Here is a 21308-nt window from a genome sequence, read left to right as displayed (position 1 = left end):
ATAGGTACGCTGTGTAGTTTAATATATGTTAGTGCAACAGGTAACCGGAAACGGCGGATACTGGTTAATTAGGAACAGTTGTCAATACTCGATAATAATATGACATTTGACAATGTTAATAATATAAGACAGGTGGTGAAGGTACATAACATAATATTTGATGATGATGATAAAGGAAAACGCCATCTGTACTGCTTTTTATTATGGGGCGTACTAAGTAGGTATCATTGATAAAAACATTTTCTAAGGTTTTTGTTATATCTCGTCGTTTCTTCTATACGTGTATATTATATTTAACGAATTTCATAACAATACATATACACGAAACCTGTTATTTTATATATCATTCAATTCGTATTTTGGAATTAGTAAGTCATCAGCCTACGACCCAGACAGCATTTTGTAATTATAATATTATAATAGTATTATAACAACGTTATACTAATATTATTCGTTATTATAATGTTATAATAATATTATTAAACAAAAAATTGCTGTCTGGGGAACTATTCGTTTTATTTAGACGAAATGAATATTTGAATTCAAATAATGCCCATCGCTTGATATATTATTATTTATTACCTATGTACTTCCACTGTGCAGCTAAGATGATTAAATTGCGATCATGCTAACCTACATTTTTCATTTAATAATGTCATTATTAAGATTTTGATTTCTGAAAATTTTAAGTAAACCGTATTTTCAATTCTTTAGATTTTTCTATTCCATTATAAGAATGTGGCTAACTTTTTTTACTGTAAATTGTTATAAGCAGTTAATTTGTTTTAAACTTTGATTTATCGAATGAGTAGTTTCTGTGTTATTAAAATTTATATAGACAAAAAAATTGTCCTTAAAAATATTTTTAAGGACAATTAAACTAATTTTTACAACTTGTAAACATTTTGGATTAATATTAGTTAATAGAATTTTCAAATCATCATAGACATAAACCTATTTTATCGTCGAATATAGTATATTGTATATACCTATACATATTATACATACTACTTCTATTAATAACATATAATATATATTATATTCAATGCTATTATCATAGACATATTATCCTTAGTACACAAACTACAAAGTTATATAGCTCTAAAAGTACGAATTTAGATTTATGTAGGTCAGCGGGCCAGTTCGTCCTGTCTGGAAGCATAACTTGGGCAATTAGTTATTAAGGTTGAAACCTGCATGATGTTGATAATGGATTTTTGTCAGTCCATCCCCACACATACATTTAGCTAAATATCCACCAATGAGTATAGTTAATTAGTTATGGTTATTTAACGTTGTGATGGCATAACGGTACAGGGGTAATTCCACAAAATGTTGGTAGGCTCATTGAAACTTTTTCAAAAATTTTGTTTTTTTAGGAATTTCTAATGAAAAAAAATATTTTCAAAAACTCTAATACATTTCAAGATAATGAGTATTTATATATTGTTAAATGAACCACTCTGTACTGTTCGAATATTTACGGTTATCTATAACATCGAGTTCTTCTATACGTTCTACAGTATATTATAACTAAAGCTAGTAGGTATATTTTCACCCATAGATAACACAGAACTTTCACGTACTTATGATAGGTACAGGTGCATATTATAAATATCTTATCCCTACGTGATGTAATAATATGTTTTTATTGTGTGATAATAAAATGGCTTAATAAATTAAAAAATATATTACTGAAACCTACCTACTAGATTATAATAATATAATAAAGACTATATAGACCTATATTATTACAATATCAATGATCATATTATTATGCCATTTTTAATTATACACTGATTGTTCGTCGCATTAGGTTATGTTACGATGTATGAATACTTCGAAAAAATGGTCGTACAATAGGAATAATTATTTTTTATTCTGGAAAAGTTTAAAATTCGTATTTTTAGTCGATATTTATCTATTGAAATTTACTTAGGCAGTAGGATTGTTTTGTTCCATATACAGTTTATAATAATAATAATAATAATAATTAATAGGCATAGGTGGTATATCTACAAAGAAATTGATTTTAAGCGAGATTTAATTTAAATGCGTTTTACTGTGTTTTTATTTCTAGACCTACGTATTAAAATTAACGACGAAAACATGTACCTATAAGATTTATTTATACAGTTAATTCGTTGAACACAGTTTTTTCCTGTGTATATACTTTACATATTATAATACATCCTACACCAATCGAAATCTTCGACCCATTCTTATGCATTTATGCGTGTACAAAATGTTTAGAATCAAGATACGGTATGTAATTATTCTTATCTTTTAATATAATAATATTATTATAATAATGCTCGCCGAAGTCTAAACGAGTCGATTTTGACGAGCACTTTTAATGAAAAAATACAATCTGTCTGTACAAAATAAAATCGTTATTATTATTAATCTCCTCGGACACGACATCATGATGTTCGATAAGTGTATGCCCACCTAATCCTTTTTGTTCCGGTCTGGAGCATATTATATATGAGTATACCCTATATAGCTAGTTAATAGAGAGCAATATAATTTTCAAACATAATTGAAGGTATAAACCTAGGTAGTAAACTACTGCGGCTGCAGCGGGGTGAAAACGAAACACACGCCGTCTCCGAAAACGTTTGTTGACGATATAATTATATAGTATAATATATGATATTATAATATACAACAACTGCCGCGCAATATACCAATGTCCTATACTACATACTATATAGGTATATTATATTATATCATAAACATATTATAATAATTAATGTGCATTCGAACAGTAAAACGATCCTCGTCCAGGCGGGCATTCGAAATCCGAATATTGCGAGCGTTATATAATAATACATATATAATATTATAATTCTTGTAAGTTGTGATCTACAGCAGGGACCTATTGCGTGAGATCTTTAAATTTTTCTATATCCATGTTTAATGATATACATGTAGGTACCTATAATAGTATTAAATAGTAAACCTACTATTAATAATGGAAAATAATTTTAAAAAATGTAAAATGCTACCTTTTAATAATATGTAATGACAATGTAAAATAATCATGGACATCTTCTGACCCAAATTTGTAATGAGAACATTTTCGATTTTTGAAATGTATACCTGTTGATTGCCGAATGTTTTGTTTGTGTCATGGTGAAAAGCGTCGATTATGTTTTTCTGAGAACGGGTGGAATACCGAATGCCACCTGTTGAATTCTTCTCCAAACGTGGAGATGTAACATATTTTGTTTATAAATTATATATTTCGAGATTTCCTCTAGGATTCAGTAGTTTGAGTATATCGTACTTAATATTTATAATAACTCTTATCCGACAAGTTATCTCGGCTATATACCGATATAATAGTAGATATGAATAATCACATTCTAACGAAGATAGTTTTGAACTTGAAACGTGAGTAACAGGGAAAAAGTGAATCTGAAAATTGTTCGATTATTACAATATCTTGTGCAATACATTTTTACGAAGTTTTTATTATAAAAATGTTTGATTTTTATAATTTATTTTATTTTAAATTATCTATCAAAAATAAAATAAATCATAACAACAGATAATACATAAATAAGGCGTATTTTTCGTTTCCTGAAAATTAATTTATTGAAATATATTATATTTTATAAATAACATGAAATTCAACGACAAACTGTTTTTATTATATGAATCAGTTATCATGTTAAGTCTCCCTTATCCTCTTCGCTCTTAAGATAATGTCAGTGTACCATTTGTTTTCTCTTTGACCTTCGTGCAGCATAGACAATTTGCCTTCATAAAATCCACTTTTGCGTTGTAGGTTTATTAATTAGAGGGAATTGACCTATTATCAAATTTAAAGATAAGAATATTATCTAAGGCACATAATACCATTATATATTGAGATTTTAATTTTAAAGGAAGGTATCGACATTTGAAAATTATAATATTTTACATAGATATAGGTAACTAATTTATAAATTAAAATATCAAAAAAAATTGAAAACTTACAATGTCCGTAAACAGCTCAAAAAGAGTCAAATTATTTTCAAAATTTTATAGTATATAGAAAACGCTAATATAAACATTCAGTGAAATTTTCAAGTTTCTACAGTCTCTTGTTTTTTAATTACAACAAAATAAGAAAATCGTTACGTAAGAAATCGAGTGAATATCGAATGTTGTAAAAATATGAATTTGAAACGCTCATAAAAATTTAATTTGAGTTTCTTATAGACATTTTTTTTTTGATAAAGGTAGATTATCCTATAAGGAATCTTGTATTACATTTTAAAAAGAAAAATTTTTACGAATTATTAACTCAAAATAATTTGCTAATTTTCGTGATTTTTACATATTGTGTCAATTTTTGAACTTTAAATGCTAATAAAAAAAGACTGTGACTAAGGATTTTTAATATATTTTAAATCTCATTGTAACAATGTAGTAGGAGCCTTGTATTAAATTTTTAAGTATTTTTACTCAACAAATAAAGTTTTATTGACATTCATAGAAAAAAAAACTAATTAAATTGGAAACTGAAATTGTCCGTAAACAGCTCAAAACAAATCAAAATATTTTGAAAATGTTATCGTGTGTAGAAAATGGAAATATAAACAACCATTGAAAATTTCATGTATCTACGGTCATTTGTTTTAAAGTTACACCAAAAACCAAATTCAATTTTGTGAAAAATCGATTTTGCGTAAAAATTCCCGTTTTTCCTTAATTTTTCTTTTGTTTTTCACGGCGCTTTTGAAAATAACTGGGAATTTTAAATTTTGACCTCCAAATGCACCAACGATATTCACTTTCCAATCGAACAAGATACTGATGTTGATAATCGAAGCATTATTTCGACTACTTATCGTACAGACACAAAAATATAAAAATTAAAAAAAATTAAAAAAAATTAAAAAATTAAAAAAAAAACACACATCGTTGTAAAATCAATAGATTCATCGTTCCACTCGGAATCTAAAAATACCCATTTACTCTACGAATTAAAATAAAAAATAAATCAGTATTTAAATACTACTTATTTTCATAGATTCCTATAATTTACTATATTGCTATTTCCCACTCCAATCCAATTTATTCTAGAAATTTAAAATTATTTAACACTTATTCACATAAAATCATTTATTTATTTTTTTAGTTATTTTAGAGTAAAATCACCTAAATTATAGAGAACAATATTTTTGAGGGTCATTATACACAACGATTTGTCCAGCTAATGATATAAAATTAAATACATTTTGAATTACTTATTGAGAAATGTATAATATTATGTACTCCACTCCCTGTTCTAGATTTTCACCTTAAAAATTACACGTAGGTACGGGCGTATGGGTCCCGAACTTGTACGAGTGATACCGGGTATAGATCATATTTTGCGGCACATCATAGATGCGGCGGTATAAACTCCTAATTTTTAAAACTAGTAAACTCTCCCGGGTCAATGTTATCGATTATAGTCTATAAATAGTACCTAGAAGTATTATGGCTATTATAGCTCACAGCTATAAAGAAATGTATGTAAATTATTATTATTTCTTTTTATTATTCATTACAATCTATATATTTGACTTTTTTAAATGTGTGTGTTCATACTTCATAATATATTATATTATATTATATTATGTAATGAATGATGATACAGTTTAACGTAGAAACAAAGTTATTATACAGACTAGGAAGAATTTACATATTATTATATCATTAGTAGGCATATGGTACTAAATAGTTGATCCGAAAGAGTTTACCACCGTGGAGTTTACGGCAGGTCATTGAAATCGGAAGAGTTTTTACAATCGCCCTATCCGTAGATTGCTACCGATAGGACGTATAGATCACACATTCACATACAACAATGAGTGCCAAGTTAAAATATATTTATATATTATATATAAAGGTACAGCACGACAATAACATAATGCTTTTACGAACGCCCGGCGCGATCCGTCGTCATCGTCGTATGCGGTTCCCAAAGTGTGTACCTATATTACAATAATATAATCGTCGAGATCAGTGCAAAAGATTTTGTTTTTCTCCTCGTCACGAAATGACGAAGATTAATGATTGACGCGCCAATATTATACGTAGGTACATATTAATATGGGTACGTATGGGCTTCATTAATTATGACGTACACGGCGAACACGTTTATCCGACGCGCATTGTTATTGTATTATAGAACAATATACGCACAGGCGCACAGCGAGTGGAAGAGAATAAAAAACCGCCGAAGACCGGTAGCCGGTGACGACGGGGTGCACAAAATATAATAATATATTATAAAATGTTTTTACGCGCGTGTACACGAAACGCTGGGACCGAAGGTGTAGGTCGCATAGATATTTTTTTGATTATCGTAATATTATTATTATTTTGTTCGTGATCGTGGACGCAAAGGCAAAATATTATTATGTATTATTATACACTACAGAGCGATCCATTAGAGCGTGTGAACACAGCTAATTGTTTCAAAAAGCATTAATTTTTTTGAAAAAACATGATATTTTTTACAATTTTTAACACGTTATATTATAATACTTTTTAAAGTGTTTGTATTTTTTTTGAATTTGGCAATTAAGATATTTATTCGGAATATTCAAAATTTAAATTTATGAAAAAAGGAATTTTAACGAGTATATAGTAGTTTACATTAAAGCAGTGTATTGGTCCACTACTCCGCTAATCTAAACATTAAATACCAACGTCTCGTAACTGTGGGGCTAGGATTCATACGCATTGGGTATATTTGTTTTTTGTAACTTCTGATTACTGCTTTTGATCGTAATGTCTATACAAATTACGTCATGTTGAAGCAAATGATGGTTATTTGGTTTTATATATTTCTGCATATTATTGTTTATTTCAACTGTAAACACGTAAAATGTCTTATAGTATAATATTTCAGCATTCTAATTAAACCAAATATATATTTTACCATTATTATAGCATGTAAATCCCCTAGCCTAAATTATAATACGTTAAAATATACGATCTAAAAAATGTCGTTTTGCAATCGCGACATCAAAAATATTATGCGTAAAAAAACAAAATATTTTCAATACGAAATAACGAGTATGGACATAGTTGAATGAATCACCTTGTATCATATGCATATGCGTATAATATACCTATATATAGTCAACAAAAACAGGATGTATTTTAATAATAATTACGACGATGACGACGACGACCCCGATCATTCCTCTCCCGATTGCGGTCTGCGGGATTTGATCAATCTGAGCGACTATAAAAATATATAATACACGATACGATTATTATTTATAATATCCCATCGAAGACCTGTTGTTATTATTACCACCTGACTGCCGAGCAGGGTACGTTCGTCCCGTACCCAACTTCTTCACATAATATATACATCCATTATTTATTTACACCACCCTCGTGGATCGGACTATATACCTGTATCTATATGACGTTTGTAATATGATACGCGTCAAAACATTGTTAGTGTATAATAATAATATTTCAGTAGCTGCTGCTGCGCAGTCTTCGGAGTATAGTTTTAGTATGTCATAGGTTGCTGCGTAGTAAATATTTTAGTCGGTATATCTATATCTATGAATATATATGAATAAAATATTATTCAGTGCAGTAATCGGGGGGGGGGGGGGAGGGAACCGAGGGCACCCTATCTGTGAGCCCCCCATAATTTATAAAACATTTCTAGTTACGCGCGGTACTGGTATTATTCAAATTTAAAACTAATTTTATAGGTACGCATTCGACACAAATAAAAGTGTTTTTGCGGTTTGTCGAAGAATCGAGTTAATTATATATGTGTATATATTATATAATCATTGTATTTCGAGTTTTCCGAGATTGCTAAATATGTATGAGACGTATATGATGTATGCTAATTAGTAGCCAAGCGTGTAACCAAAATGTGAAAAATAATATTGTTTCGTAGTTGTTTGAAAAAATTCCTCTCTGATTCTGACTAGACTAAACATATTTAATTTTTTGTTTATACGCGATAACTGCCCAATATACAGAGCGATTGACCAAGCATTAATCACTCCCATTTTTCTCTATTAATATGCATTTATTCAGATTCTCATTTTTCAAATTTTGAGTTTATCTATGATGACCATGTTATTAAATTATTTAATGTATTTATATACGACTAAAGAGAAGTATGTAGCGATATAAACTAATTTTTTTCCAAATTAAATCACACTTTTTCTTAGAAATTTTTAATTAGATGACTTTTGATGTATGATGTACCAAAATCGAAATTCAAACGAGTGCAGTTTTTCAGTATTTACTATTTATAATTTGTAAACAATTTCCTGAGTATAATAACCAGCTCAGGGCCTCAATATAACTCCAATACTTAATACATCTATTTTATATTTTTGTATAACCATTTGTATAAAGACTATATTTACATTTTTATAACTCTGAAACTTCTTTTTCGATTTTTAATTCAGATAGATTAAAATCTTCAAAATGTCATTCACTTAATAATTGATAGATAAAAAGGTTGGTTCTCGTTTGAAAAAAATAAGTTTGTATCGGCACTTAGTACTTCTTAAATTTTATAAAAATCTAAAATTTTTAAAATATGATCCTTAAGAACTCTATACTTAAAATTTCCAAAAATTAGAATTTGAATAAATTAATAAAGTTGAGCTGCAAGCATGCTTGGTGAATCAGTGAATCATCCTGTATAGCGTTTTTGTAAAGCATTTAGAGTTCTACTTATCTATGTCATCACACATCGTAGTTCGTACGATATATGTATGCGCGTGGTATTAATTAATTCCAAATTATCATAATATTGATATAATTTATAAACAATGTATAATATAATGTGATATACCTATACACGGAAAATACGAATAGCTGTAAATAAATTGTATGAAAAAATATTGCGCACATATAATATAATATATTATGTTTATATAACCTGCCTACCAATCGCATGTGTATATTATGCACTATACGACATTAGTAAATTATGTCTTTAGGGGCTCAAACTAAAAACTTAAGATGGGATATTTCAATATTTACCATTACTTGATGACTGCAGACAATGTACCTAAGCTAGTCACATAAATATATATTGCCATGTTGGCATATTATATCAGTGTAGACTGTTGCGTTGAAAAAAAGACAGAAAACAATATAGGCATCTAATAATTATAAGTAGGTACTTATAATATTTCATTATACAATAATATATTATTACTTACGTTATATTAATCTATCTATATAATATAAAAGCGTTTATTTGATTTTTTAAATTTAGGCCACGTTCTATTTTCAACATTATTTTATTATTATTGTTATAATTTATAATATTATAAACCTAGTAAAAATGAGTAAAATATAATGTCGCATGTTCAGTAGGTACGAAATAATTTTAGGCAAGTAGACTTAAGGTCCCCCTCATCTTCCTGCAGGTTGCCAACACTATAGTTACTCCTACATGTGCGATAATTTCATATACCTGTAGCAGCTACCTACTTACTATCATATGAAGGGCCGAGAAAAGTGGAAAATCGTATACGCACGTCACCTGTATAGGTATAATAATATAATATAATATACCTATACAACCGTGTTTATATTATATTGTGTGTGGGAAATTAACGCACCGAGTGTGAATATATCCTTTTCGGGTGTCTGCAGAGTTCTCACGGTTTTCTTGAGAGCCAGCTGTTTATAAAAAGGACTCGGACCGCGAGGACCAGCTGCGGCGAAAAGGTCCTGCGACGATGCGTAGTGTACCAGTGTACGATGTGTGTGTGTGTGTGTGTGTGTGTGTGTGTGTGTGTGTGTACACGTTTAAGCCTCGGCTGCCTTATCAACCATTATCTTATCCTCACTCGTCGTCTCAGCTGCTGCTGTTGCTGCTGCGTATGCCACCCCCACGCTGCGTCCTTTCCACGTCCTGCACCCTCTCGGAGTACCGTAGAATATAATGTCGACGCGTTTTAACCTCCCGCAGACCCACTACATGCGCCCATCAAATCTGGTATACCCGAGGCCGTTTGTTCTTTTATGTGCGACGATATGTACTATAAAAAAATATGAATGTATATTATATTATATTAAGTATATACATATATTGGTAGAGATTGTAGGTAAAAGTACCAATAAAATATTTTTGAAAAATGTCGAAACGACGACGCGCTGGTCGCGTATCTCGTTGAATAAACGTATAATGTATTATGTACCTCCGCCTATATAATAATATTATGTTATAATTATAATATATTAATATGCATGTGCCGCCTATGTCAGATAAACGCGTTCAAATTTTCCATTTTTCTTCTGATCTATAGATTACATTAATCTAATATTTGTGTCATATTTTGGGTATATATTTTTAAGTTTAATTATCACGCCGTCGCGTCGTTTCGTGTCAATTTCAAGGCTGCTGCGAATACTACGTGACGGCGAATTCAAAAGACCGTTAATTACGTTTTATTGGTATCCACTAGGTTGCAAAATGAAAACGAAATTCCTCAAATTAATGGCAATTAAATTTTAATCAGACGTAGGTACTCGCGCAGTATATACGAATAAAAATTGATGAAAACCCGCCTTTGAATTACACCAGAGTTTAATACATAAGTACTCTTACTATGTATTATTGCAAATTACATATATTTCAACAAACTTAAACTTTAATCAACTATAACAACGGAAAAAAACCGTTGAAATATTCTACTCTGATAAACGTATTTATGAAAATATTTAAATTTTAAAATACCTTGGTATATATTATGATAAATAGAAAAGTTTTTATTAATTTAACTATTTGGAAGTGAAATTATGCTTTGAGCTTTGCCAATTTTAAACTGGGTACCTTAGGTTTATCCTGTGACTCATTCATGAATAATCACTGAGAATTATCTATTATCAATAATAATAATATCGGCAATATTTTTGTCGCAATAGTTTATTCTATAATACCTGCTAAGTTCTAACACATAGAAATACCCACCTTAATGGCTATACATATTATATTTATTTTATTTTATCGTTTTATGCTTTTATTTTTGTATTATTATTTATATCCGCATTGATCGAAATATCAAATATATTCAACCATCGATGGTTTTAAACTCTGATACCATAATATATTAAATAAAATTGCATTATTATTAGTATTTAGAATAGGTATTGTCAAAAAAAAGTTAAATCATACACTTATCATATAATATATCTAGGTATTTAATTATTAATTATTGTTTTCACTATACAGATACCGCTGTTGTTGTGGCTAATATTTTTGTTCTCCTTGTTTTCGAACACAGTAATAGGGAATGGTTTCTCGTTTCAGAAGGATGTGTCCAGTGTAAAATAATGTTAGTGCGATATGTCGTTTTACCCTTTACACGCAGGTTCGCAGGTACCTTTTAAAAATGTTCGAAACCAATATAATATTATTTTCGGTCCATTTTAGGAATAATATATAGCTGTATAACGGCTGGGAACACGTCACCTGATTTGTGTCGACAAATTTAAAGAAAAAAATACCTTTACCGTAAGGGTGGCGTTTCGTGGAATTCGGTTGACATTGACTTTAACTCGCGAGCCACAACCATCGTGACAATGGCTCGCCATATATTATGAGGGTAAAATGTATCGTACAATTGGAATTGTATATATACCCGTTTGTATATAACACAAATGTATTGTATATAATATATTTGTGCACTTGAACCCGAGTTCCTGTTTCAGCTCTATGTTGTTTATTTTATTTTGATGCATTATAGTAAGGTACTCGTATATTCAAAAATATAAACATAGGTATACAATTTAAAAACTGTCGAGGACATAGGTATAGTTTTTGAACTCGTTATTACTACCAAACAAATATTATTGCATATTTTAATTTGTTAGGTTAGCGTGGTTTTAAATACGAACAATAATAGTTGACTAAACCTATATATTATGTAGATATTATAAATGTATCAATATAATTATAATTTATAAGCTTTAATTTAAACTGAGATTTTAAAAATAAAATTAATTTTAAATAGTTATGTTTAACAACGTTTCAGACAAACATAATATACACTCAGACTCAACAATACAATTTGAATTCGTCATAATAAAATTCGATATGGTAGTAATGTATAGTATCTAATTCCTAGTCTTAATAATTAGTAAAAAATTTATTACTAAGGAATTAATATGTTATATTATTATATTTATCATGATTAATTGATGTGTGCATTATAGTATGGATTTATTATAATGAGAATTAAATGAAGATATTTGCTGAAGTACTGTTACCGGAAAGTTTGTTTGACACACGAACATGTCCTTTTATTATTTGCTTAGCACTCATATTCTTATTGTCCGAATAGCACCAATGTATAAATTTAATGATTTAAAAATAAAAATATAAAGATAACAGTTATAATATACGATGAATTATCTATGCTTGAAACCACGGTTTAAGGGGCCCAGTGCCAGTTATTAAAATTTTCCGTAATTCTATAAAATTTGAAAATTAAATTTTATATTTTAGTCGGTACCTTAATTATAATACTTTTCCACGATCCATTACCCGATACCTATTTAGGAGAAGTTGATAGGGTTTGATTGATTCTATATAGAACATTATCATTATTCCCGTAGAGTGTATTTTTGTGTACAAAATTATATTGGCACCGGGCTTAAACCGTGCTCGAAGCCGATATTTTTCACTTCTAAAACAAAAATTACTGATAATTAGAAAACCGTACGATGAACTTGGCGGATAGTTATCGCTGTTGATGTATACAATAAACTATAATTATATAATATAGATAGGTAATATACACAAGGGAAGATACTTTAAAATTTAAATACGACATTTAAGATAGCTGAAGAAGATTATGAAAGACGTTTTGCCATTGCTTGGGTTTTATTGTGTGAACAAACAAACTGCAGTGGCGGTGATGTGAAATCAAAGACCCACCTTAAGTTATATATTGACATACTATATCGTAGCGCACTATTATACAATACCTCAGAGCCTAGATTAGAACCTACGCCGATGAGCGTGTAACGTGTTTGGTCGTATTTCCATATAAAATTATTATATTACTATGATTTATGAAACTATTTTGTTTTTGGGCATTTTACTGTGCTGTAAATTGTAACCGTATATCAGTGTAGTTAAGAAACGCGCGTTCCTTCAATTAGTTCCCTTTTGGAGGCAATAATATAAAATGTTTTTCTTTATATGAATAAAAATAAATTCATTTTCTTATGAGTAGGATTAAAAAGTAATAATTTCTTTATTTAAATTATTGTTTCAATAATTTTAATTAATGGTGAATACCCGAGGAAAAATTATTTTAATTTTATCTCATATTAATTTTTATTCAAGACGTGTTTCCGCTGCTTGTTATAATTGATTTATTTATTAATATATAATAAATGGAGAATAAAAAGTAATAATTACCCTGTGTTCTCAGAGAAACGGTCACTGGAAAATAATTTCTCACCCCCATTTCAACTTAAGCGCTGCAGATCAATACTGACTTTTTCAAATATTTTTCTCGGAAAACTCTTGGATCGTAGATAGACGTGTATTATGAGATAACCGTGGACATCAATGCCTGCATACTTCCATAAACACTTGTTAATCATAATTCATAACATTCATTATAATTTATAATCGTTCAAAGTATTTGCTATAATATATATAATTAAACAAACGTAGGTAGGTACCTACCTACCTATAATAGTAAATAAAGTGATTAGTTCTTATGCATTTTAGCATTTACACTGTATATTTATATTTACAATTTACATATATTTAAAATTAGAACAAAACACTTAAGTTTATACGTATATATAATATGTATACTCATACTCCTACGTAATATATGTATATTTTATATTATTTTTATTTTTATTTTTTCGAGTGACCTGGGTAGTATAACGAGTTCATTTTTAAATTCTTATGCGAACGAGTTATTTTTGAAAGCGTGAACGAAGGGTCAAAACTAGTAGCACCGGGGGGGGGGGGGGGTTTGATGGGTGGTATATAAGCTCACTTGGATATCTTAAGCCATCTGCGATCGATTATATTATTATTATTTATGACAAAATAAATAACAATATATTAGTATGTTGGACTAGGATCTTGATGCCTTAAAAAAAAATTGCGATTAATTATCTAAACAAACATGCAAAAATATTAAAACATGCACCTTAAAATTTTGTTTAAAAACGTATTGCTTGGAGTTTGCAAAATTATAGAATGTAAATGTATTGTACAATTCTGAAGATATTTTAAAATACTTAAGACACTAAATTTGAAGTACTTAATAATATATAATATTGTATACAAATATTGAAATTTAGATATGAAAACGGTGGTCGACGAGAATTGCTATCTACTTATAAATTATAATTTTACACGCCGTTCTACATTATCTGCAGACAACTATATTATGTACCTCCAACCTACAATTTATAATATGCTGGTTTTTATTATGATAACAAATACTGTACCTACTACAATTTACGTTTGCTTAAAAATTAATTCTAAAAAACCGGGGAACTGTACCTACAGAGTAGGTCAGCCATAGGCGCAAATAGCGTTTGAGATTTGGGGGGCTAATAGGGCTAATAGGGCCTTACTTTGATAATATTGAATAAGCTTAAAACAAAATGTAGGAAATGTTTGGGAGGGCTATGGACATTTTTTGGGGGGCTTAGCCCCTAAAGACCCCCTTATTTGTGCCTATGATGTCAGTGGTGGCAGAAGTTTGTACATTGACCCTTCGATCCTCGCGGGCAGGATATAGTGTATTATTACAGTATTCGGTTTGAATGCAATGATTGAATTTGATAAAAAAAAAAAAAGATTCTGAGCGGACGGAAGAGAACTTATGAATCATAAATATTTATTAATAAGTAACCATTAATTGTATAATATAATATACCTAGAGGGGATTAGGTAATTTTTAAATTGTATTCTTTCTATAATATGGTGATAAAGAAAGCGTTAGAAAAAAATAGATTGGAATAATAAATGTTGGTGGTTTTTCCTATGACGTTAAAAAACTAATGAGTAGATCGAAAAATAACCTCTCTAAAGTATCTTGACCCAATTTTCTAAAAGATAAGATACTATATCACGTTGAAATCGAAGCATTCCTTCTTTTAGAAATCTTATTTATAGGATAACAAAATAAACATCATTGTAAAACTAGGTACTAACTTCATCGCTCCACTGAGAATTTTAAACCATCTAAAAATTTGAATTTGTCAAGAAGCAAAAAAAATTTTAAAAATACAACAATATATTATAATAATATGGGTCCCCTAAAACTAATTTTCCACATACGGCGCTACGTTTTAAAATAACAGAGAGAAAATTGGCATTGCACCAAAATCCCTGCCATAATAATAATAATAATGATAAAGTTCGTCCAAACTTTAAATACTTATAAATTACAATATCAAAAATACTACCTATAGGAAATTGTATTGTTATAGATCAAAATACTTACTCCGAATAATATTTTGCTCTGAAATTAAAAATGTATATTATCATTCTAACGATTACATAACTAAAAAAAAAATGATAAAGAAAATACATAGTAAAAAATATAAATTTATTATTTCCAAACATTTTGTTTTGTAACAACTTAAAATTACATAGAAGAAATATTTTCAAAAACTTAAGTGTTTTCTGATGTAATGATAGTGAGTTGCGCTTAAAACCACGATTATAAAGAACTTTATAATCGTGCTTAAAACGCATCACCCCGCAATATATTGTGCCACGATGAGCACCTATGGATTGTAAATATTCATGTAAGAAAAATTAAAACCGGCCAAGTGCGAGTCGGACTCGCGCACGAAGGGTATTCCGTACTATCATCTACAAACATGTTGGCAACACTGCTTACATTGTATATTCTAAGATTTTTAGTTTATTTTGTTGTTATTGCGGCAACAGAAATACATAACCTGTGAACATTTCAACTTTCCAACTTTCATGGTTCATGAGATACAGCCAGGTGACAGACGGACGGACGGACAGCGGGGCCTTATAGTCGTAGGGTCCCGTTTTAACGTACGGAACCCTAAAAATGAATATTCTATTCGCTTTATTGCTTTAACAATAAAATTAGTAATCGCATTGTATTATTTCGTTGTGGCCAAGCCAATCTCTTGACAACCTTATCGTTCCCGTTATTCAAATTAGCTGGTATTTCCGTGCACACCTCTCGACGCGTGGATTTGCATTTCCACGGTTTTGCATCGCCATCTAAACCCAAACCATTTCGAAACGAACTTTGCACTATTACCTGGTATACGTTCACATTGACTTTTCGACTCCTTTGCACTGTGCGCGCGTATAGTCACGGCGGTTGTTGGACTGCCGACGTTTAATTATAGATCACGTGATCGATAAAAAAAATCAAATCTATAGCACAGTTAATATGTTTCGTGCGCGTGATACACGTGCAGTGCATTTGATTTTAATATTTATTTATATTGTATCTTTAACGTTTTCTTTCATTCTTTTTTTTTTTTTATCGCCAAATTTTTAACATTTTTTTCTTCGCAAAATAATATTATAATACTTTTAATAAAAAAAAAATACTTCGTGGTGTTAAACATTGGAATTCGTGCCTTATGACGTGATTGATTGCATATCTTATAAGTTATATTAGTATACATATAAAAAAAAATATATATATATTATTATCGTGCGTTGATACATTAAATACGTATACAATATATATATTAATATAATTTATGTTCATAATATAATATTGTACATTTTTTCAACTGCATTTTTCAAACGTTCTTTTGTCTTCACTGCGCGTGTGCTGCCTGGTGGTGGTCGTCGAATTGGTATAAAATATAATTTTTTTTTGCTTGTGTCGGGCACACCATTATGTAGGACGTAGGTACAATCTTTAAACATAAAATGTATATGTATATAACTGATAAAAGTATAGGAATATATAAAATATAAAATAGACAAACAATTAAACAAATAGATAAAACGAATAAACAGATCAAAATAATTCAATGTCAAATAAATGGTAGATAACTAATTATTGTCGTTTTCTGGTTCATATGGTTTCAGCCCAAAAACTAGCTACGTCTTTGGCGTTATAGTTTGCATTTATAACGTCATCTTGTGTGCATGAGTAAGGACAGATTATTGGGCATTGCATATAATATTATGTTTTATTGACTGTTCCATGATGGAACTTCCATCCCACATTCACAAGTTGTAAATGTTCCTCCAAGTAGTCGCCATTTCTTCATGTTATCCTTAGCGCGTCCAACTCCAGGCTGTTCTCATTCGGTTTAATGTTCTCCAGATAGGACAATATAATCGATAGCCTGATGATAGCGCTTCGATGGGGACCCATTTTTGTCTCTAATTTGGTTTGTCCAATGCATACCTAACTCTTCCCTGTTCCTTAGTTGTTGTTAAGCATTTCGTCTTTTTTAGAAAACCATTTCTCGCTATTTTAGCCTGGAATGATTTGCTTCAGTTCCATGCATTGGATGCCTACCGTTTTTCGTAATTTTTGTCCTTTCCCAATCTGCTTGCGCACTGCCCTACTAGTTTCCGGTGGTGCAATTCCAGCAAGTACATAATATTATATGCCTTCAAATTTAGAGTTTCTTAGACAACCAGTCATGGGTCGGCACGTTTCATTTAGTGTGACATCGATTTGTTTTGAGTGGGTAGATCTCCCACATACTGGTGATGCGTATTCGGCTGTAGATATGCATAGAACCATTGCAGTACAGTTCTTAATGTGTGTGGCTGGGGCGCTGGGCACCCCGTTAGTTTTCGTAACAGTCCGTTTCGTGACGCTATTTTTTTTTTAGCTTTTCACAGTGAGCTCGGTAGCCTCGGCGTGTAAAGAACCTATCCAGAGTTACTTCTAAATATCTGGCATGTCGGGCATTCTCAGATTACGTTTAACTTGCGGTTTGCTTCCCTGTTCCTCAGGTGGACGGAGCATAATATTTTACCAACCTCTTTAACATCGGCGTGCGCAGACTTCAATTTCCGGTCGAGCCTGGTAGAATTAGTGCCCCAATACTTTGGCAGTGCCCCTATTTTTTTTTTCACATTAACATACATTTTTATTGTAAAATTTTAATTTTGTGTAATATAAAAAGTGTAATATTTATATGTAAAAATATAATCAAGTTAAATATGCACACAACATATAATATGTGCTAATTTCTAAACATATATTTTTAATGTTAAAATTAAAACGATATAAATAATAAATACGACCGATATTGGCAAGAATAAAATTAATTATAATAATATTATGTCTCATCATATTAATTCACCGAACTTTAATATAAATATTATTAAACATTAAACACTAACAGACCAGTGTGTAGTGACTGAGTGACAACAATAAACAGTTAACAACTTAACATACTGATTAGTGAATAGATTATTGAGAAATGAGAGGTCAGTCTGTTTACGGTCTTCTATTTGAAAGCGACTAATTATTATACACGTATAGGTTTTTCCGTGGAGCAATACATCTACGGTCGTCCGCACTCGGTTTATATTAATATTAAATAAGCACCATGTATATGTATACTATTTATAGATTATAACCAACTTATTAATGTATTTAATCAAAGTACTTATTTTGTACACAATGTTTTTGTTAGATGAATACAATTAATGTAGAGGTACACACAAATAGTTGTTATTTTATTTCACTGTCACTACAAATAAAATTTTCAGACATATTATTATAATTTATAATAAGTATAGACAAACGTTTTACTATGCCCCCAAAAAGATTCCGGTCGAGCCCCGGCTCCACCGGATCGCCCCCTGCGCACGCTTATGCTCTTTAAGTGTCGTTGTAAACTTTTTTCCACCGTTCAAAACGTATGTCTTGCACTGCAATAGCGGTATCGTCAGTATATTATATTATGTAATAGGTTATTGATTGGTCTTTTGATATTGGTTGGTCGTTGGTGTATATATTATATGCATATTAAACATTGTTGGTGCTAGTATACACTGCCCCGTGGTAGACCATTTTTAGACTTTCTCCGTCTGCTGTTTTTTTTGTTATGACTTACGAAAAACCTCCTATTACTTAGTTAAGCTTCTACTAACTTTACGAAACGGAAATCGTGTGATTTTATATAACTTGTATGGTTGTATGTCATGATCCTATGATTGATCGTGTATTCATGTCATAGCTGTTAGATCTATGAAAATTAAACCTGTGATTTTCTTTACTTCATAACCGCTTTCTATATATTATAATATAATATTATATTGTTTTGTGTTGACGGTGTTGTCTATATACGAATATAAATCTTTTATTAAAAATAAGACTCGGCACTTTAGCCATTGGCTTTTTTCGGCACTTCTATTATCTCGTACATAAATCTTTCCGCGCCGTCCGTATAGTGGCGGCACTATCAAGATTTTCAAACTAAGATTTAACCAAGATTTAAAAAATTTAGGATAATGGAAGTAAAGGTACTTTTGCTGGTCACTGCATTGGCGCAACTAGACATTTGAAGTAGGGGGTGCTTAAGCTCCACCTTTTTTTTGTGACTCGATGGGACCTATCCGACCTAACATCACTATTTGCCTATATGTTTGCTTTTATTAACCACTAAGAAAAAACAAAAACCATAGTTTTGAGTCTACACAGTACAGTACAAATTGTTTTTAAAAACAGAAACAAAAAAAAAGTCATAGGTACTTGATGTGGACCCAGAACAAAAAGTCACTTAAAATTAATTTTTTTGATTTAATTTTTAATTTTTTTGTTAATAATAATATATTATATTTATTTATATGTTTTAAACATTATTTTTTAGTTGAATGTTTTCATCATCATCATTATATCCATCGTTCTGTTCATGGTTACATATTTTCTTTGCTTTTTATTCATCACTGTGAGTTTCGGTAGTCTCGTCCAAATTATTTTTTTGTGTTGATGTATTTTGTTTAATTTTGTTTTTAAAATTAAAGATTGAAAACATGATTAAAATCGATTAATTAACACCCGTAAGTCGTAATAAACATACAATTGACGATTCAATATCGATTAATATATTATTATTAGCAATAATAATATAAGAAACGCCTCTAACACACCATACGTAATACCTATGTACCTAAATGTAGTGTTCTGTGTTACACACACTGTAACCTAAGACCATTTATTATAAATCTTAGTATCCTATAGTAGACTGTGTTGTGTTTGTTGTGGCGTATCGGCGTATCGCCCGTACCTATAACAAACGTCATTATGACGACTGACGAGAATATTTCCGTCCCTCGAGTAATACAAGATTGTATTAATATGTTAGGTACCTACGGATTAAAATATACCATACAGATATATATAGCACAGACTATTTAAAATAACTAGGCCGCTTCGCCATCCTTATTTCTACTAAATTAAAATCAACACATCCAATAGGTAATTCAAAATTATAAATAACAAAATGTTATATTTCAAAAATTACTCTTGTGTTATAATTGTAATTTGATAAACTTTTTTTTTTAAAGTTTTAAACGATTTTTTAGGGGGTGCTAATTTTGATCTAGGGGGTGCTAAGGACCCAAAGCACCCCCCCTAGTTGCGCCAATGGGTCACTGGTTGGATATGTCGTGCTAGATTCTAATACCTACCAGTGCCACAACAATATTGAGTAAGCAAGGTTTGTAATGCACACAGGCGACAGGCTTCCAGCTCTAGAGGGCCTCAAAAAACCAAAAGCTAAAAATAAAAATTGCCTATAGCCTATTTCAAATGTTAAAATAAATAAAAATGTTGATTTTTATATTTAAGATTTGAAAATTTAAAAAACAAGATTCCATTTACGTTTTTACATTCACAAAAAAAAGTAATTAATAACTATTGAAAGGTCAAATTAATTTTTTACGAGCGTTTGAAGTTTTTTTTTGTTTGTCATAGGTACATATATATCCACCCGTAAATTAACGATTTTCTTATTTTGTTGTTATTCAAAAACGAATAACAACCACGTATAGGTATAATATACTTACCAACTTGAAATTTTCACAAAAAATGTATATTGGTTTTTTCTATACATGCCATTACATGGTATAATTTAAAAAATATTTTTACTCTTATTAAGCTATTTATAGAGAACTGATCCAAAGATGTGTCAAACAGCTTAAAAAATGTAAATAAGTTCGTGATAAGTTATTTTGATAGCAGTTTAAAAGTATTAAGTACCTATGCCTTTAAAGTTGAAACATAAGCAAGCCGTTTAATGTTTAATGTTGACAATAATTCATCAACATCACAAATATTTTC

At 30.0% G+C, this 21308-nt stretch overlaps 1 protein-coding gene across 1 annotated transcript in view; it reads left to right on the top strand.

Moving 5' to 3' along the window:
* The window catches only part of LOC100167552, a 41265-nt gene that overhangs the window by 730 nt on the left and 19227 nt on the right, over positions 1 to 21308 (top strand). The window lies entirely within an intron of this gene.

This window comes from Acyrthosiphon pisum, chromosome A3 (genome assembly GCF_005508785.2).
Source record: "Acyrthosiphon pisum isolate AL4f chromosome A3, pea_aphid_22Mar2018_4r6ur, whole genome shotgun sequence".
In the NCBI taxonomy this organism is placed as follows: domain Eukaryota; kingdom Metazoa; phylum Arthropoda; class Insecta; order Hemiptera; family Aphididae; genus Acyrthosiphon; species Acyrthosiphon pisum.
Note: the sequence above shows the minus strand (reverse complement) of the source record. Positions and strands in the feature narration are given on the sequence as shown.